The 17,680-nt window shown below is 39.3% G+C and overlaps 1 protein-coding gene across 11 annotated transcripts in view; it reads right to left on the bottom strand.

The window, feature by feature from the left end:
• The window catches only part of LOC128732679 (peripheral plasma membrane protein CASK), a 780,557-nt gene that overhangs the window by 369,916 nt on the left and 392,961 nt on the right, over positions 1-17,680 (bottom strand). The window lies entirely within an intron of this gene.

Raw genomic sequence — 17,680 nt, 5'->3', positions numbered from 1 at the left:
TAACTCGAGAACTAATCAAGCAAATGGGACCAAATTTAGCATGTGGGTGTTTTTGGAGGCAATTTTTTTATCTTATGGTGAGCTGAGACCCCTCCTCTCTTTAGGAGGGGAATTATGACCCCTCCCATCTATAAGATGAGAGGCTCCCATACAAATGAAATACAAATTTCCTTATAATTCGAGAACTAATCAAGCAAATGGAACCTAATTTGGCATGTGGGGGATTTTAGAGGCATGAATTTATTTTATAACGGTTTGAGACCCTAAATGAAACAAAAATTTTTGCGTAGCTTAAAAACTAATAGACATCGAGAAATTTTAGACTCTTCCATAAAACATTAGTCAATAACAAGGCCACCAGAAACTACCTATAGTAACACTAGATGATTCAGGGCGAGATTGCCGCAAACCGCGAGTGTTGTAAGCGACCTACCATCGCAAGCACCGGCCACTGCGGGGGGTAGCCCCCAGGATTTATGTACAGCACAGTTTCATTTTTGGCAATACGAAGTTTGTCGAGTTAGCTGGTATAAAATAATGTTACTACCGTACAAAGGTCAGTTAGCTCTATAATTGCCAATCGTTGTTACTAAATGAGGAAAATAGTCAGCCTTTTAGACGAGCCAACGGAACACTAGGAAATATAGCTGAAGTAGGGTACGGGTGGGTATTTCCAGCCCATTAAGCGGTAGCCTGAACAATATTCAGGAACTACGTTGAAACTATATTTATTCGAGACAAGATTTTTATACCAGTTGATAGAATAATATTTACTGAGTATCGGCGTGTATTTTGGTCTTAATAAAACGCTACTGAATTTGAGTTATAGTCGCGAGAAATGATGAAGTCGCTGCGGCTAAATTGAGCCCATTTTCTATAGTGGTGTGTTTTTTGTGTTTGTGTTTTTTGAATCCGACAGGCCGAAATAGCCAGCACAGCGATTAAATGCTTTTCAAAAACAGATCAAAAGAGACAAGAAAAGAGAGACCGATGGATAACTTCTCGCGATTGCCTACATTCCGGGCGGCTCATTGAAGATAATTAGTTTTGCAGTGACAACAGCTTGCTGCTGGCGCCAGTGTATCATTGAATCGTTCATATACATTAGCGCCAGTTGTCACTCAAATACCAGATATGTCAGCACATATATTGGTAGTAGTGTAAATAACGCACCATATGCTGGAATTAAAAACAAAATGCTGCTAATGGCTAGTGAATGAAAATTGATTTATATTTTCATATCAGATGGAAATTTTTGTGTTCTTCCGTGATAAAAAGAAGTAGAATTGTTCTGTGGGAGCATATTCTCAGCTGTTTAGTTTCTAGAATAAGTAAACGTGATCATAATTGTGTGTTTTCCAAACCATCATCAAGAGCGGATACGCGTAAGCGATTGCTGCTGGTTTTTTCAGCTTGGTTACGTGCTAGTGGAAAAACAGTGGTTTTGATGTTTATTGAATAAAATTAAGCAAACTACTTACATTTTTATGAAAATGGTTAAAACACATTAAAGCCTATGAGTGCTACATTCGTTTCAGTATTGCTATATAGCGGCAAAGTTTTTATTTGGGAAAGTGTAGCCAAAAAAGGTAATGTATGCCGAAATTAGTAGCGTGATGGGAATACCCTCCCGTACCCTATATGTATATCATAACAGGCTACTATTTCTTCAACTGATGAAGTGTTGCGCTTCTGGGTTCTGTTCTGGCTGAACGACTTAGTAACTTTTTCGACATAGAATAAAGTTGTATTAAATCGCAGGCTCGTTTTTCAAGCATTTCCTTTATAGTTTATTTACCCGTTTCGTCTTTTTCTTTAATTATTGTGGGAAAACTTTCACGATATTGTAACCTATACAGTTTTCAATTATTAATACTTGTTTCAGCATCAATTATAGCATTCATTTAATATTTGGTTTTGAGGAATCCATAGTTGATATCCATTTTCAGCGGGTTTTGCTGTTTTTATATTGCTAACAATTCAAAAATATTTTTTATTATCCAGTAAATCATTGGATTCAGTTCAATTGGATTCGGTTCCAACTAATTGGTTCCGCGTGCTGATGGCAAAGCTCGTCTCGTTCACTGTTCCGATTCCACGTGAAAAACTACATTGAAAAATTGAAAAATCAGAGGGGTTGTGTACAAGACACGACCGCATATATAGGTGACGCAGAACTACGAAAGTCTCTTTATAAGGATAGTAGCATGTATTCATGCTTGTAATCATTCGATTCTTCATGTATACATACTATATGCAACATATATACATACATGCTACATGCGTTGAATGTAACATTTATCGAAGTAGTAACATTGCATACGTTCAATTCTCAAAAGATTGTGCAAATTGTTTTCAAAATTTAACAAAATCAAGAACACAAACTATTGCTTTCCTGCTACCTTACTGAAGTTAAAGATTGTTTTTTATACCCATGGTGACCACGTTGAAGGGATTTTACCAATTCAATCCTATTTTATCAACAGAACATCTTTTCACTGCACTTCTAATGAAACGGCAAGCATGCGTATTCACAGAGTCGTATTACAACCGAACACTACAGCTGTAGCACATTTTTCCAACACAGATATCAAATTCGCCTAGGTTTAATCGTCTCGCAGTAAAGAATTTGCGATCTGTTGGGACGACGAACTTGTGTCATTTTTTCTGGCACACTTCCCTAACACAGACATCAAATTGGACTAGGTTTAATCGCGTTCGTAAGAAATCTGTTAGCTGTTAGGGGGCTTTGTCACTCTTTCTGGCGTACTTCCCAAGCAAGGACATCAAAATGGTCTAGGTTTAACCGCGGTGTTAAGAAATCTTGTTGAAATGAGGAAACTTGGTCACTTGTTTTGCCTTACTTCCCAAGCACAGATATCAAATTGGTATAGGTTTAGATCATCACAAAGAATCTTCCAACCAATCACGAAGCGAGAATTCTGGTAAAACATAGGTTCATTATTTTCAATTTTTCAATAGTTCAACATCAAAAATCCATACTTTTCTTCATTTGGGTCAATTCTTGGAAGATTTTCCGATCGATTGGTGTAAGAATATTGAAAATCGATCGGAAAACCGCTGAGCTATTAGCGCTCAAAACCTTTCATTTTTCGTGACGCTCGCATTTTTCGATTTTTTGGAATGACACCCTATCTCAAAACTTGCCGTAAGACGTAGTCCTACGTCAAAACCTTCTTTTTATAGCAGAAGGAGCCGCAATCAGCAGTTGCAAACCGATTGCATTCAAGCTAAATGGTTTGCAAGTCAGTTGCCATTTCGACAGAGTACCTCTTGAGAGTGCGATTCCCATTTTGAAAAAAAGGTCCCTGTTAAAGTTTAAGGACTCTTTTCCGAATGAAGTTGATTTTAGTTTAGATTTTCTTTCTTGTCCTCCTGTAACACGCTTTTTACCTCTGAAAGACGCTCTCTGTGTTCCGAACATTAAGCTAACTCTAAAAGCGTTTCGCTGTGTGCGCTTGCTTTCGTTTTGCTATCTTACACCGCTTCACAGGCTGGACGATGAATTTCCTTGCGATGAACTTTTCATTAGCAAAAAGCAAACATAAATGGATGGAAATTATTTTGCTTTACCAAACAAACTGATTTCAATTTTGCAAACCGTAGCAGCGCACCAAAAACGAGTTTGTTTCCACTTTCTGGCCACGCAATTGTACCGAAAGAATTTTCCGCTCTGTCGCTTGGCCGATGATGCAGGGGGCGGCATTGTGCCGTTTCGTTTGATTGTTCGTTCCATCACGAGCTCGTCGTCCTGCAGATGCTTTCGTCGTTGCTTTCGTCCACGGCAAACGGTCAAACGAAGAAAGTGCACTTCTGAATCTCGGTTCCGTTCTAGCTGTATGCACAAATTACTGCAGCACTTTTCAGAGTTGGTTCACACCGGGGAAGGAGGCGATTGAGCTTGAGGCACTCTGTAATAAATCTTCCGTCTTTTTTTTTTGCTTGTTCGTTCGTTGAAACTAGATGCTGATTTGTATCGCAAAGAAGACGAAGAAATAGTGTGAGGTGTAACAACAATAACATCCTGATCAGGATTCTGGTAGAAGAAAAACTGACTGCAAGTTTCGAAAAACTAGTAAGAATGGCAGTAGCTCACGTAACTTTAGTAAACATGTTTTGACTTTGCTCGTTCGGAGGGTCCGGGGGAAAAAGAAGAATGAAGAATGCATCGACTGGTTTAAGATTTACGTTTTTATCTTCCTTTCGCGTAGGAGTTCCGCGAGCCAACATCCTTCCTTTGAAGTTGACGCGCTGTAAGTTGGCGCACTCGTACACCAAGTCTGGCAATGAGGATCTCACCGGATTTCACCCGAAGGGAGACTTCGAGTTTGCGGACAAAGACGTTACCCGACAAGAGATTTCAATTAAGGCTACCGGGAACGAAAAGGAAGACCGGCACGAATGGATAGAGGCAACCTGCGAAAAAAGCATCATCGCAGGAGATTAGTGGGCACTTTAAAAGCTTTGGGAAATTCATTACGGCTGTAATTGGATGGGCTACGCAGTAGATTCATTGGCTACGGGTGTGTTGACAGTTTTGACAGAGTGGATGGGCTTTCTGCCGACGACCGTGGGCTGCTGTGGTGATTCGCCGAAAATCTAACGCGCTGTCATGATTAAATTGGGATTTACGTCAACCCGTAAAGGTACCCGGTGCTGGACCGGAGTCGGTGTTGACTGGCGTTGGAGTGCTGCCAAATGGTTTAATGAAATTATTTCTCTTGCGCAATTTGACTTATTGAATTCGTTGTTTATTCTGGTTTATTTTCATGTTTCATATATAAAGTTTCGCTCGCTTTTAAGTTGACAATCCTGAACTCTTTTTGCGAGACTACAGCGCCAGCGTATACATTAGAAACAACGTAGTCAGTGATTCTTAGGATTGGATTGGACTTAGGATTTTTTCAATAAACCCATAATCCAATCGATGAAGACACTGAATTGCAAGCAATGGCAGAGAGTATCGGTTGGAGAATGAAGAACAAAGCTTATATCCTACCAGATTCGTTCCGCGTGATAATCGTGTGTGTTTGAGCACGGCCATTTGACGGCGTTTCTGTATTACCTACAAGAATTTTTCCCAGAGTGTATGTTTAAGATCCCATGTCAATTTAGTTGACTTAATATTTAATAAATGAAATACAGTCATACGATGGCATTCTGCAAAATTTTCACATAAGTTTGGATCGAAGACTCCCAGAGTTTCAAAAAATTATGTACATAGAGGAGAAATGAGAAATAGTATTTGAAAAATCAAGATCTCTTATTTTACCAGGACATTCCAAAGGTAATCTTCAGTAGGCCGGCTCATGATTTGAATGACCGAATTTTCTCGGGATGCCTAAATAACTCTTCAATAAAAAAACATGAATTGGCAAGCAGTTCACAAATAACTTTAATCAAACAAAAAAAAACAAAATAAGCAGCGCATCTATTTACTGTAACAAAACACACGTAACAAAAAACACGCATCAAGAACGACTTTATTTAGGACTTAACAAAAGAGCAACTGCGCCAACAATGTTTCTGTTGCTCATGTTTCCTAGATGATTCCCCGTCGGAAGCGCAGGCCACTGCGGGTGGAGGCAGCCCCAATTTACCTAGGTTTACTGATTAGCAGGGATTATCGCTTAATTAAGTCCGAACGAGTGGCAGCGAGTAAGGACAGCATGTACCCAACGTTTGTGCAGGTTGAAGGCCGTGAATATTTTCGGCTGAATACGACATTCGGTCATTCGTAATTCGGGCTTTTTTTGATTTGGCCATTTGTGATTCGGCCATTCGTGATTCGACCATTAGATATATTATACCATTATTATTTCGGCCATTCGTGTTTCGGCTATTCGTGATTCGGCCATTCGTAGGTAAAACCCCACACTTACTACTTACACGGCACTGCATGTTAGTGGTAGAGTCAGTAAACAAGTTAGATAACTTCTCGTTCGGTGGGTGACTAAAATAGTACGTAACTAAAAATACTTCAGCTCTGCCAGTGAGGGCGGAGACTGAAGACATGCGGCACGCCTGTATACAGCCAAGTCAAGCAACAATTCTAATGCAGCTTGGTTTTATTTGAACTTTATGTAGGTTTTATTGTGGTATGAATCATTGCGTCCCAAGTAGCACTTGTAACTAATCATAAAAATAAAAAAATACAAAAAGGTTGCACAGCAGTTACATTTAGGATACTTGTAACGAGTTAGGTTACATAAAATTAAAAATAGTTACTTTTTAGTTTTCTAGTGACAAAAATCTCAAAAAGTTACCAGGTAGTTACCAAATGACCAAATTGAAACCTTTTTTTCGAACTGTCATCAACTTGCTGGTCGCAAAACAGTTAATTTTCCGTTACGAGCAGTTACGAAGTCAAAAAAAGTCGGCTAGTAACATTTTCGCAACAATTTGTTCACTGTTCCTTGTAAACACAACGGATTAAGGAAAAACTAGACCTGAAGAATATTGCTAATGGTAAAGATAAACAATTGGTACACGGGTTGTGAAATGCTCTTGTAAATGCGTTTATTTACTTAATTGATGGTACTTGGAATCTTCTCCGCCCAGACATTGGTATTAAGTAAACAAATGATGATTATTCTCAAACGTCAAAACGATCAAGTTACATCGAAACGAAACCGGCAATGAAAATAGGTTACAGTGTAACTTAGAAATGACGACATAAGAAATAAGTGATACAACAGATTTAATATTGGTTACCGTATAACCGATACCGTAACCAGGTCGAAGGCTAAGGTTACGTACAACTAGAATGTAACTGAAATGTAACCTTCTATGATTAACACTGGTGGTAACTGTTTTATTCAAACTGAAACTATTCTTTGATATTAAATTAACACTTTCTTTTCACAACAATCACTAAAAAATACCTTTTCCCGATATCAACAATGCGAACAATGAACAATGGCTGCTTAAAATGATTTCATGCAAGATGCCGAAAACGATACAAAACTTCAAGGACGATGGTGTAGTAGTTAGAACCAAAGGCAAAATGGCTATGAATTTTACTGTGATAGAAGTGATAGCGAAAACAACTTGATTTTTAATGGTTTCTAGGTGAATGCTCCACTAATTCATTATTGCTAAGAATAAATTTAAAAAATCAAAAAATTAAAATTTAAATTTTTATATTTGATTTACAAAACATCAATTTTGCAAAGCTAGAATCATGCATTTCACCATAAATTTGAAACTGCATTAAAATTTGTGTTGAAATAATAATTTATACACTCTTCTATATTCAACAGTTAAATTTACTGCTTGACGTTGACAGCCATAGATTGAAATAATAAACCTGCTACATTTTCGCTATGCAATAAAAGTTACAAGATAACTAATTTGCCACCAATTGAAAGTCAATTTACAGTTTATGTGTAACTTCAATAGTAACCATTTTGTAACTATACATGTTACATATTGGTTATTGAGTAACTGTTAATGTAACCAGATTTAGTTACATAAGTTGCGCTATTTCGGTTACACAACTGTTATATTTTAGGTTACTGTAACCGAAGTTTTACATTTAAATTTGTCGCATATCAGCCGCTGCGACTCAATTGTGACAACGTGTGCTACTTGGGGTCTGATTTTATCATGGTGTTGTGCAATACCAAGTTGATACAATTCAAAAACTACTTGTAGCTAGGTTATAAAATCATTCTAAAACTGGTATTAAAGCAAATTTATTGTGGTTGCTTAAATTACCACAACAAAACTGGTTGGCTGCAACACAATAGGCAATATAAACTTATAAACTTACTAATGTGCGTTTGGGGCATAGCAATACAACATGGCGCACCTATCTAAGTTGATTTTATTGCATATATGCTGGTCAAACCGCAATAAAACTGATTGTTTTATGGTGCTATTAATATAGTAACATGCTGACCAAACAGTTCTACTGCTGCTATCATGAAAATATAAGGGTTCAACATCGAAAACATTTTTCTAAGCGAGGCCATATTACCGTTTCCTAACATTTTTGGTCGCCAAACAACAATTCATCAAAACAAACTGTGAGTTGTTGAATGGAAGTTATCATTAACCGGGTTTCATGTCAGAATGCAAGTAAAATACATTCACTAGATACTAAGATTTCAAAGTTTTCAAAAATTTCCAAATTTTGAAGGCGTCGTAATTTTAGCTGCTTATTATCACAAGATGTACGACAAAATTTAATGCGCATGTGCTATACAACTACGTAAACCGGTAAAAATTTATTATATATTTTTAGGCTGTTTAATTATGTCCGCTGTACATCAAATCGATTAGGGTGGTCGGACAGTAAAACTTTACCTTTTCAGTTCACGGCTATATATTTTCAAGTTAATAAAGCTGTGTGGGTGACTCAGTTTTACACGCAGCAAGCTTCTTGTTTTATAGCTTTGCCGAACAAAGTGTGAAAAGCTTCATTGTAAATGCTTGACGAATAAAACATAATTATGGCGATTGCTGTCAAGGAGCGAAAAGCATAGTCGATTTTGTTACTTAAGGCTGTGTGAGATATCGCGAAATTTCGTTTCTACCGAAATTAAACGAAATCAGATGAAATTTACCACAGATTCAACTGTCGTTTAACCCATTAATCCCTACCCTTTTTCCGGCAGAGATAAAAAGCTGTAACTTTCAGGAAAGTTTTGGTTTAGATCAACTAAGAAAAAAAAGCAAAAAAGTATTTTTAATGTTGTCCCTATGTCCCGCAACGCTACGCTGAAAAAAATGCAAAAGCAGGGACTTACAGGGGGGTGGAGGGGTGGTATGCAGTTTTTACATAGCTTTGTCGTTGCGGAGAGGTTAGAACATTAGATTCGAATCCAGAAGTACTGTCGTTGACGCTCCCGCTTTTACCGTTTTCGCCTTTTCAATCCGAGGGAAAAGCTACAATTTTGGGATGAATTAAAATGAGCAAGACCTGTTATATTTACAAGGCTGGGAGGAAATGGGTTAACGGAGATTTACCATAAAATCTAAGCTTAATTTCGTATGATTAAGTTAAATTTCGGTAAAAACGAAATTTCGTACAGCCTTATTATTACTGTTTTCAGCAGAGCGTAACAAATTTACTTGATCTTATGACCCGACTCTTCAAGAGGTTATAAAAACCTTCTGAAGGGTGGGCCTCTTGGTCAGAAAGAAGTTTTATAGCGGTCATCAGATTGGTTTAGTGAAGCTCACAGTTTCTTCTAGCGATTTTAAGAAATTGGGCATGAAAACCACTAAAGAAACGTAATAAAACTTAAATTACTGCAAGTGTATATATATATATATGGGTCTTTGCACGCCAAGCATCCGAGACCCATGTAATTTTTCGTTCATCCTGTTGCGAGGAGAATGTTTTAGCACTTTTTCTGGCGTACTTCTCAAGCAGAGACTTCAAATTAGCCAAGGTTTAATCATCGTAAAAAATATTTGTCCTGTTAAAACGAAGAAGTTTTGTCACACACCGACATCGAATCGGTCTTGGTTTAGTAGTCATACGAAAAAAATATTTGACTTGTAGGGATAGGGACGAGAGAATTCAGTCACGTTTAAACTTTAATAAAGTCTTTTCCAACCAATTACGAAGCGAGGATTCCCAGTTAGAAAATATTGAAAATCGATCTAGAAACCGCTAAGTTATTAGCGTTCAAAACCAGATCACTTTTCGAGATAGATTTTTTGGAATCATCCCCTATGCAGGTATACCTCGATAGTACGTACCCTCGAAAGTACGTATCCTCTATAATACGTACATTTTGCCTCGATAGTATGTACATTTTGTCTCGATAGTACGTACATTTTCCAGCAACATTTTATTTGTTTCATTCCAAGCTTCACAAAGGGCAAAATCTTTGATTTAAAAAAAATTAAAAATTAACTGCTATATTATATCAACACCACTAAAATATATATGTATTCAATAGTGTATGCAAGTTTGCAAATTTCATGCAATAATGAGCATAATACAACAATGCTTCAAAATCTATAATTGTGATCTGATTGTACGTACAGTTCGGTTATACGTACGCTAAAGGTGAACGTACTATCGAGGTATACCTGTACCAGCTACCGTCCAGAAAAACGTCGTACGTCCTACGTCAAAACGTCTCTGCGGTTCAAAAGTTGCGCAATATCGGCGAATCATGAGGACCTAGCTGATAAGTTGGTTTCAAATCCGGGTAGGTGAGTGTCGTCGTGGTTAGGCCATGTTTTGAAATTCGTCCATAACTTTCGTTTCAAAAGAAATTTTGGAAAACTAAATACATCGTTGCAAAAGTCTGAGAATAAGGTAGGGTAGATGCTCCAGTAGTTGTGGTAGTACCAGTAGTGGTGGAAACTCGAAATATATCATGATTTTGGCGGATTGCGAGATAATTTCCGTTTTCTATTGTTAAATATATATTTGTTAACAGCTTTATCTAAGATACACAGCTAAAATTCAAGATGTTGGTGCAAAAATTACAAATTCCTTTTCAGCAGTCCAATAGAGTGCAATTGCTTAAGAAATTCGTAACAATCCATAGCATTTTAACAAGCCTACGTTGTTATCCACCTGCTGCCATGCTCATTGCAAGCGTTGCTAAGGCGGTAAACAACATTCCACTATTATAGGCAAATTTTCCACTATTATAGGAACATTACCACTACTTTAGGAGCACATACTAATGTCAGGAAAAGCAATATTTGAGATATAATAACCAGCAGAATTGTATAATTTTGGTATGTATTTAAAGCCAACACTATGGTGCATCATATTATCATGTAGTTCAATTGGAAACTGATAAATTGAGCGTTCAAATTGTCTTTACACACTATCCCCCGACATAATCCCTCCATTACTGGAGCATCTACCCTATATTTCCGGAAAGTTTTGAACTGATTGCTTGAAAAATAAAAAAGTTATAGGCATTTACGTGAAGACAAAAAATGTTGTCCTAGTCGGGCCATGTTGCATAGGTTGGGCTACCGCAGAAAATCTAAGATATACGTATTGAAATTTTATATAGAGACATGAAAAGAATGAATTCCGTGAACAACGGCTCATATAGGTACAAATACCCTATTTTTAATTGCATTTTTGCGAAATTTTGGCGATTTTGTAAAATCAATATTGCTACAATCGCCTTTTCCGAAGTGTACAACTACAATGAAAAAACAGCAAAAATCTAGTTTTTCATCGTATTAATTTTGCTTTATTTCATCACATTTTACGTGACTGACATTCTCTAGCGATTATTGCGCTTCTGCGCTTAAAATTATGGTGGCACATCTTCGTTGCTTGCTACACCAATGTGGTCACTTCCTCCACTTTCATGGTCTTCCGCCTGCACGCCATTCAGGTGTTCATTGTAGTGCTGCTTCCACCTTTCGATCACCGCACGGTCGTCAGTCAAGATACCTCCATCTTTATCTCTGCACATTTCAGCCCGCGGCACAAAGCGCTTTTCTAGTATTTCACCTTAGCCTTCCCAAATACCTTACTGGAGGGGATTTTTCTATAGTCTTCGTGTGCAGCACAACACACTTCACACATTTTCAAAATTTATCTCGCTAATTGCGTTTCATGAATCATTTCTTGAAGAAAAATTCCTTGCGCCTGGAAAACTTTTTTTGTAAGGTGTAGTCACTGAATTCAGCACGGGTGTTTTGAGTACACGATTGAAACTCACATTATTGTGCAAAGTTAGCTGTCACAGTAAGAAGTATTACTATGGTTGTATCATAGATATCATGAGTTACCAAAACTGTAAAATCGTGATGGCCCGACCATAACAGTTGCCCGACGATAACGACAATACCCTACTATTGGCTCCCAATATAACCTGGTTCTACCCACGAGTATCCTAGCTTTTTTTGTTGGGGGATTTGACTACTTTGTCCATTAATTTGAACTTTTGTTGTAGAGTAGTAGTAGTAGTAGTAGTAGTAGTAGTAGTAGTAGTCTAGCTTAGTAAAAACCAACAAGTTACGAATCTAGTAAGTGCTGCTTCAACAACGCTCACTTTGACTAATTTTCCGCTCTTTCCCCTTTACATCTTGTCCAGCTCTAGGGATACTACAAAACACCTTTGTTTCATTACTTTCTTCTATCATTCCCTTCATCTATTAGAGAGACTACCGTTTTAAAAATTATTCGAATATAATGCTTTACTTCATATAAATTGAGATAAAAAAGATGGGGAATCTAAGAACAAAAATATTTTGAAAATTTTCCATCAGGTAGAACTCAACTTTTATTACCTTTCTTTGGAATTTTTCCCCACTAAAAACTTTTGTGATCAACTATGAATATGAATATGATATGAAAATTTTTGCATGTTATTTTCTGAGAAATGTTTTCCTCTGGCCCATACTTGACCGATAATTTTTAGAAATGCCCAGAATCCTAGTTTCAACACGTCCGGTGTCTTCCGCCGAGCCAGCGGTCGTGGCCAAAGGAATAGAGCTACAGGCACAGATACATTCATCGATATACTAAGAATAAAACATGATTTATGGTAGGAAAACGAACGGTTGTAGAATTCGTTTGTTGTTTTTTTACCATGAAGTAGACTCGTAAATCGACCGAATCGACGTACCGAATGGTTTGACGAAGAATGCCAGCAGATATTGGCTGAGCAGAACGCAGCGCGGGTACAAATGTTGCGTAGAGCCACCCGTCAGAATGTGGAGCGACAATCAGAAGCGGAGACAGCAAACCCGACTCTTCAAGGAGAAGAAGCGCCACCAAGAGGAGAAGAAGTGCGAAGAACTCGAGCAGCTGTACCGCTTTCGCAACACACGGAAGTTCTATCAAAGACTCAACGAATCTCGCAAAGGCTTTGTGCCGTGGGCCGAAATGTGCAGAGATAAAGATGGAGGTATCTTGATTGACGACCGTGCGGTGATCGAAAGGTAGAAGCAGCACTACGATGAACACCTGAATGGCGTGCAAGCGGAAGACCATGATAGTGGAGGAAGTGACCACATTGGTGTAGCAAGCAACGAAGATGTGCCACCCCCTTCGATAAGGGAAGTTGAAGAAACTATCCAGCGGCTGAAGAACAACAAATCAGCGGGAAAGGATGGCATTGGAGTGGAACTTATTAAAATGGGCACAAGTGGGCCGACTGCTTGCATCAACTGATTGTCAAGATTTGGGATACGGAACGATTACCATAAGAGTGGAAAAACGGGGTTATCTGCCCTATCTACCAAAAAGGCGATAAGCTGGATTGTGAGAACTACCGAGCCATCACCATCTTGAATGCCGCCTACAAAGTGCTGTCCCAAGTCATCTTCCATCGACTATCGCCAATAGCCATTTGTGGGAAGTTACGAGGCCGGCTTCATGGAGGATCGGTCTACAACGGACCAAATCTTCACCCTGCGGCAGATCCTCCAGAAGTGCCGCGAATTCCGAGTCCCCACGTATTCCCTATTCATCGATTTCAAAGCTGCATATGATAGCGTAAACCGACAAGAGCTATGGAAAATTTTGGACGAAAACGGCTTTCCGGGTAAGCTTACTAGACTTATCATGGCTACGATGGATGGGATCCAGTGTCGTGTGAAAATCTCGGGCGGATTGTCGGACCCATTCGAATCTCGCAGGGGACTTCGACAAGGAGATGGTGATTCCTGCCTGCTATCTAACATTGCGCTTGAAGGTGTTATAAGACGAGCGGCGATCGAAATGCGGGGCACGATTTTCATTAAATCCAGTCAATTTATCTGCTTTGCTGACGACGTGGATGCTTTCGGCAGAACATTTGAGGCAGTGGAAGATCAATACACCAGACTAAAACGCTAAGCAGAGAAGATTGGATTGAAGATAAATACGTCTAAAACGAAGTATATGCTGGCGGGCGGGATCGAGCGCGACAGGGCCCGCTTGGGCAGTACCGTGGTAATCGACGGAAATGAGTTCGAGGTAGTCGACGAGTTCGTATACCTTGACTCACTGGCAACAGAGGACAACAATACCAGCCGTGAGATGGCGTATTATCAGCGGAAGTCGGGCCTACTACGGACTCCACAAACACTTGCGGTCGAACAATCTGAGCCCCCGTACAAAGTGCACATTGTACAAAACGCTAATTAGATCGGTTGTCCTCTACGGACACGAAACGTGGACACTGCTAGAAGAGGACCTACGAGCGCTCGCAGTTTTCGAACGGCGGGTGCTAAGAACCATCTTTGGCGGAGTGCAAGAGAATGGTGTATGGAGGCGAAGAATGAACCACGAGCTCGCGCGTCTCTACGGCGAACCAAGTATTCAGAAAGTGGTTAAAGCTGGACGGATACGTTGGGCAGGACATGTTGCTAGAATGCCGGACAACTATCCTGCAAAAATGGTCTTCGCATCAAATCCGGTAGGAACAAGACGAAGAGGGGCACAGCGAGCGAGGTGGCAAGACCAGGTGGAGCGAGATCTGGCGAGCACTGGGTGCCCGCGGAACTGGAGATCAGTTGCCATGGACCGAAACAGATGGAGAAATTATACTGCGCAGGCCTTGTCATAAGACGTTAGGCCAATTAAGTAAGTAAGTAAGTAAAGCTTAACAGGTTGTGGGCCCACCAAAAAATTTTTAAGAAATTAAATTTCTGGATTGTTGATCTATTAACCCTCTTATGCCCACTTGAATGGTAGCACTCAATTCGATCCCTTAATGCTTTTATTGGGTATCTCTATATGAAATCCACACAAAGACTCTTGTTTCAGCATTAAGGCGACGAATAGTGTCTACAGTCCTACGTCAAACCCGCGTTCGTGCCTCTAAGGTTTTTTTTTCAGTAGTCATCAGATTAAACTGCTATGTGCTGTAGCTTGACTTCTTGCTGGTAAGATTTGACATTTCTTGCGCTAGATTTCACCTTTCTTGCTTTCTAACTAGAAGGTGATGAACAGTACAGCAAAGCGACAAAGTAACCGAAAAATACATAATCGGATCTCAAGGAAGTCAATTGGGATCATTCATTTTACGTGTATATACTAAGTTTAAATAACTATGACTAGCTTTTCTTTAAAAGCAAATAGATACTTGATCCACGTGATAATTCGGATCATTGATTTTTAGACGATAATTAAATAAATTGAAATGCTCTAAAATGTGTGCGAAAATGAATGTCAACATGTTTTATTTTAATTCAAATACTATCTGTGTTTTTCAACAGCTTTCTATCCCCAAGTTACTATCCAACAGCAAATTCGTAGCGCGTCTCTACGGCGAACTCAGTATTCAGAAAGTGGTTAAAGCTGGACGGATACGTTGGGCAGGACATGTTGCTAGAATGCCAGACAACTATCCTGCAAAAATGGTTTTTGCATCGAATCCGGTAGGAATAAGACTCCGAAACTTTTTACTAAGAAACAAAGCTGACATGATCGGGAATCGAAGTTGAGCTGGTTTGTCATATTCCGTAGGAACAGCTAACGATGCCGCAAATCACAGAACCACGACGACAATATATGAAGCAGATCATAATTGCACAAGTATATTTTCTCTTTTATACAACCTTCGTAGCCCGATAACGTCGATAACGATGCCAGATGGTAACAGTACATCAAATATGTTCTGGTGCAAAATGTGTCACGAATATGTTCTTGTACCAAATACGAACCATTCGTAATAACAAGTCTTGCGGCCAAAGATGTTTTTTTCATCAACTACAAATATGGTTTTCTAAGAAAATAAGAATATGGAATATTTATTCTAAAAAAATACGAAATTATGTTCTCAGAAATTGCTCTGCTTGGGCTTTTTTGTCTATGCAAAATCCATACTATGTATTAGTATTAATGATTTTAGTAACATTGCCTATCGAAATAGGGTCTTGTTTTCGCATTGTTTCGCGTTTGTCTTTTTGATAGCCTGTTTAGCCATTCAATGTTCATTTCACTGTGATTTAACGTTATCGTAATGATAAGTAAAATCCTCCCGTAAAGGAACAAATTGCAGCCTAATACATTAACATCCCGGGAAAAGTGGGTTCAACGCTCCCAGCCAGCTGGCTAATTTACCCGCAGAAGCTCAGCTTCCCTGGGCCCGCCTCGGTGTGGTAAATTGAAACACGAAACATTCCGTCACAAACTCTTGGAAAATTCCTCGCTCCGTTGAACGGCGTTCGTCATCGACCAACTGTTAAGCTATTCCTTTTCCACGAGCCGAACCAGCCAGTACCAAAAGCAAATCCGGCGAGCTGTGCTTCTAGAGCAAATTTCAAAAGGAGCACCAGAAGTACATTTTCGGAATTTAATTAACGAGTTTTTAACGCGCCGAGAACACTTTCTCCGCTGCTGGTAAGATTTTCCCATCGTTGTTCCACCATCCGGCTCCGTCCGTTATAATGAAGATTTTATTACCTCGCTCGGTTTTTATTAACTCTGCCCAAACGCTGACGAGGTGCATTTTTTTGTTTCGCTTGCCCCGGTTTTGAGCGAATAACAAATTTGGCGCTCGATTGTGATGAGGTGGGGGTGGTGGAATAACACCAACTTACTACACCCCTCCAATCACCCACGTACACATACACACACATACGCTGACACGCCCGAATATTCACTGGGGAATGTCAGCGCTAATGTTTCTCATCATTCCGGTCACGATTCGGAAAAAAGTATGATTCACGGTGCAGAGTGGAAGGATGAGCGGAGCGGAATACACGGTACAGCGAACAGGGCTGTTGTTGGTTTGCCGGAATCCGAGTCGGGGGGCCATTCATCACGACAGACGACAAACGAACATGATAACGGTGCGCAAAGACGGCTATCGCGACGGGACAAATGGAGGAAAACTCAATTAAATAAAATGAATTTTGCCTTATTTAATTTCCAATGAAATGAAAAAGTGGAAGGTATAGGCGGCAGGGATGCGGAGGGATACAATATCAATGCAAACAAATGTATGTTTTCCTCCCCCGTGAGGGATCTAACGCAAAGGGAAGGTAGTTGGAAGAAGCAGGTGTTTCGGGGTTTCTTATTTTCGTTTATTGGAATGTGAAGAGTCATAAAGTGAGAACGGTCGTAAGTCTCTGCATGCTAAGCCTAATGTTAGGAAAATACATTTAATTGAACTGTTTTTTTTTGGTGATTCAGTCTGCCTTTAGTCAAACCTAAACTAAACGCTAACGAATTTCCGTTTTCGAGGAAAAATTGATCCTACCGGATGGTACAGGCAGAGCAAAAATTGTTCAATCAATTCGTCGAGCATCACTTGACGAGCTAAGCGGAGGCGGAGCACAGTGGAGGGAGATTGTGACGCCTGCCGCTCTCGTTCAAAACTGTAACGAGGAATTGATCACCGATGAAAAATGAACTAACCAATATCCTGGAAACAGTTCGAATTGATAAATTGATGCACAAAGTTGTTGAATGGCACGTACAAACGGATATGTCGAAACACGTTGATTCGTCGGTATAAAGTAATTAAAATTTGACTATTTCGCTGTAAAAATAATTGAATTTTTGCGAAGCTGATAACATTTGTTCGTTAAAATGGAAAAAAAAGTTTAATGGATATTGTTTAAAAACACATGAAATCAGGTAGCAATTTCAGTCAGCCAGAAGTTGGTCTCGTTTCAAATCCGATTCCAAGCGGCGGTTCCGGGAAATAGCCGGCAGCGAGAACTTTATGATCCGTATCAAATCAAGAACGTGCTATTATCAAGGGGACTACTGAAGAGT

Source organism: Sabethes cyaneus, chromosome 1 (genome assembly GCF_943734655.1).
Source record: "Sabethes cyaneus chromosome 1, idSabCyanKW18_F2, whole genome shotgun sequence".
Lineage (NCBI taxonomy): Eukaryota > Metazoa > Arthropoda > Insecta > Diptera > Culicidae > Sabethes > Sabethes cyaneus.
The sequence above is the reverse complement of the archived record's forward strand: the minus strand, read 5'-3'. Positions and strand labels throughout refer to the sequence as shown.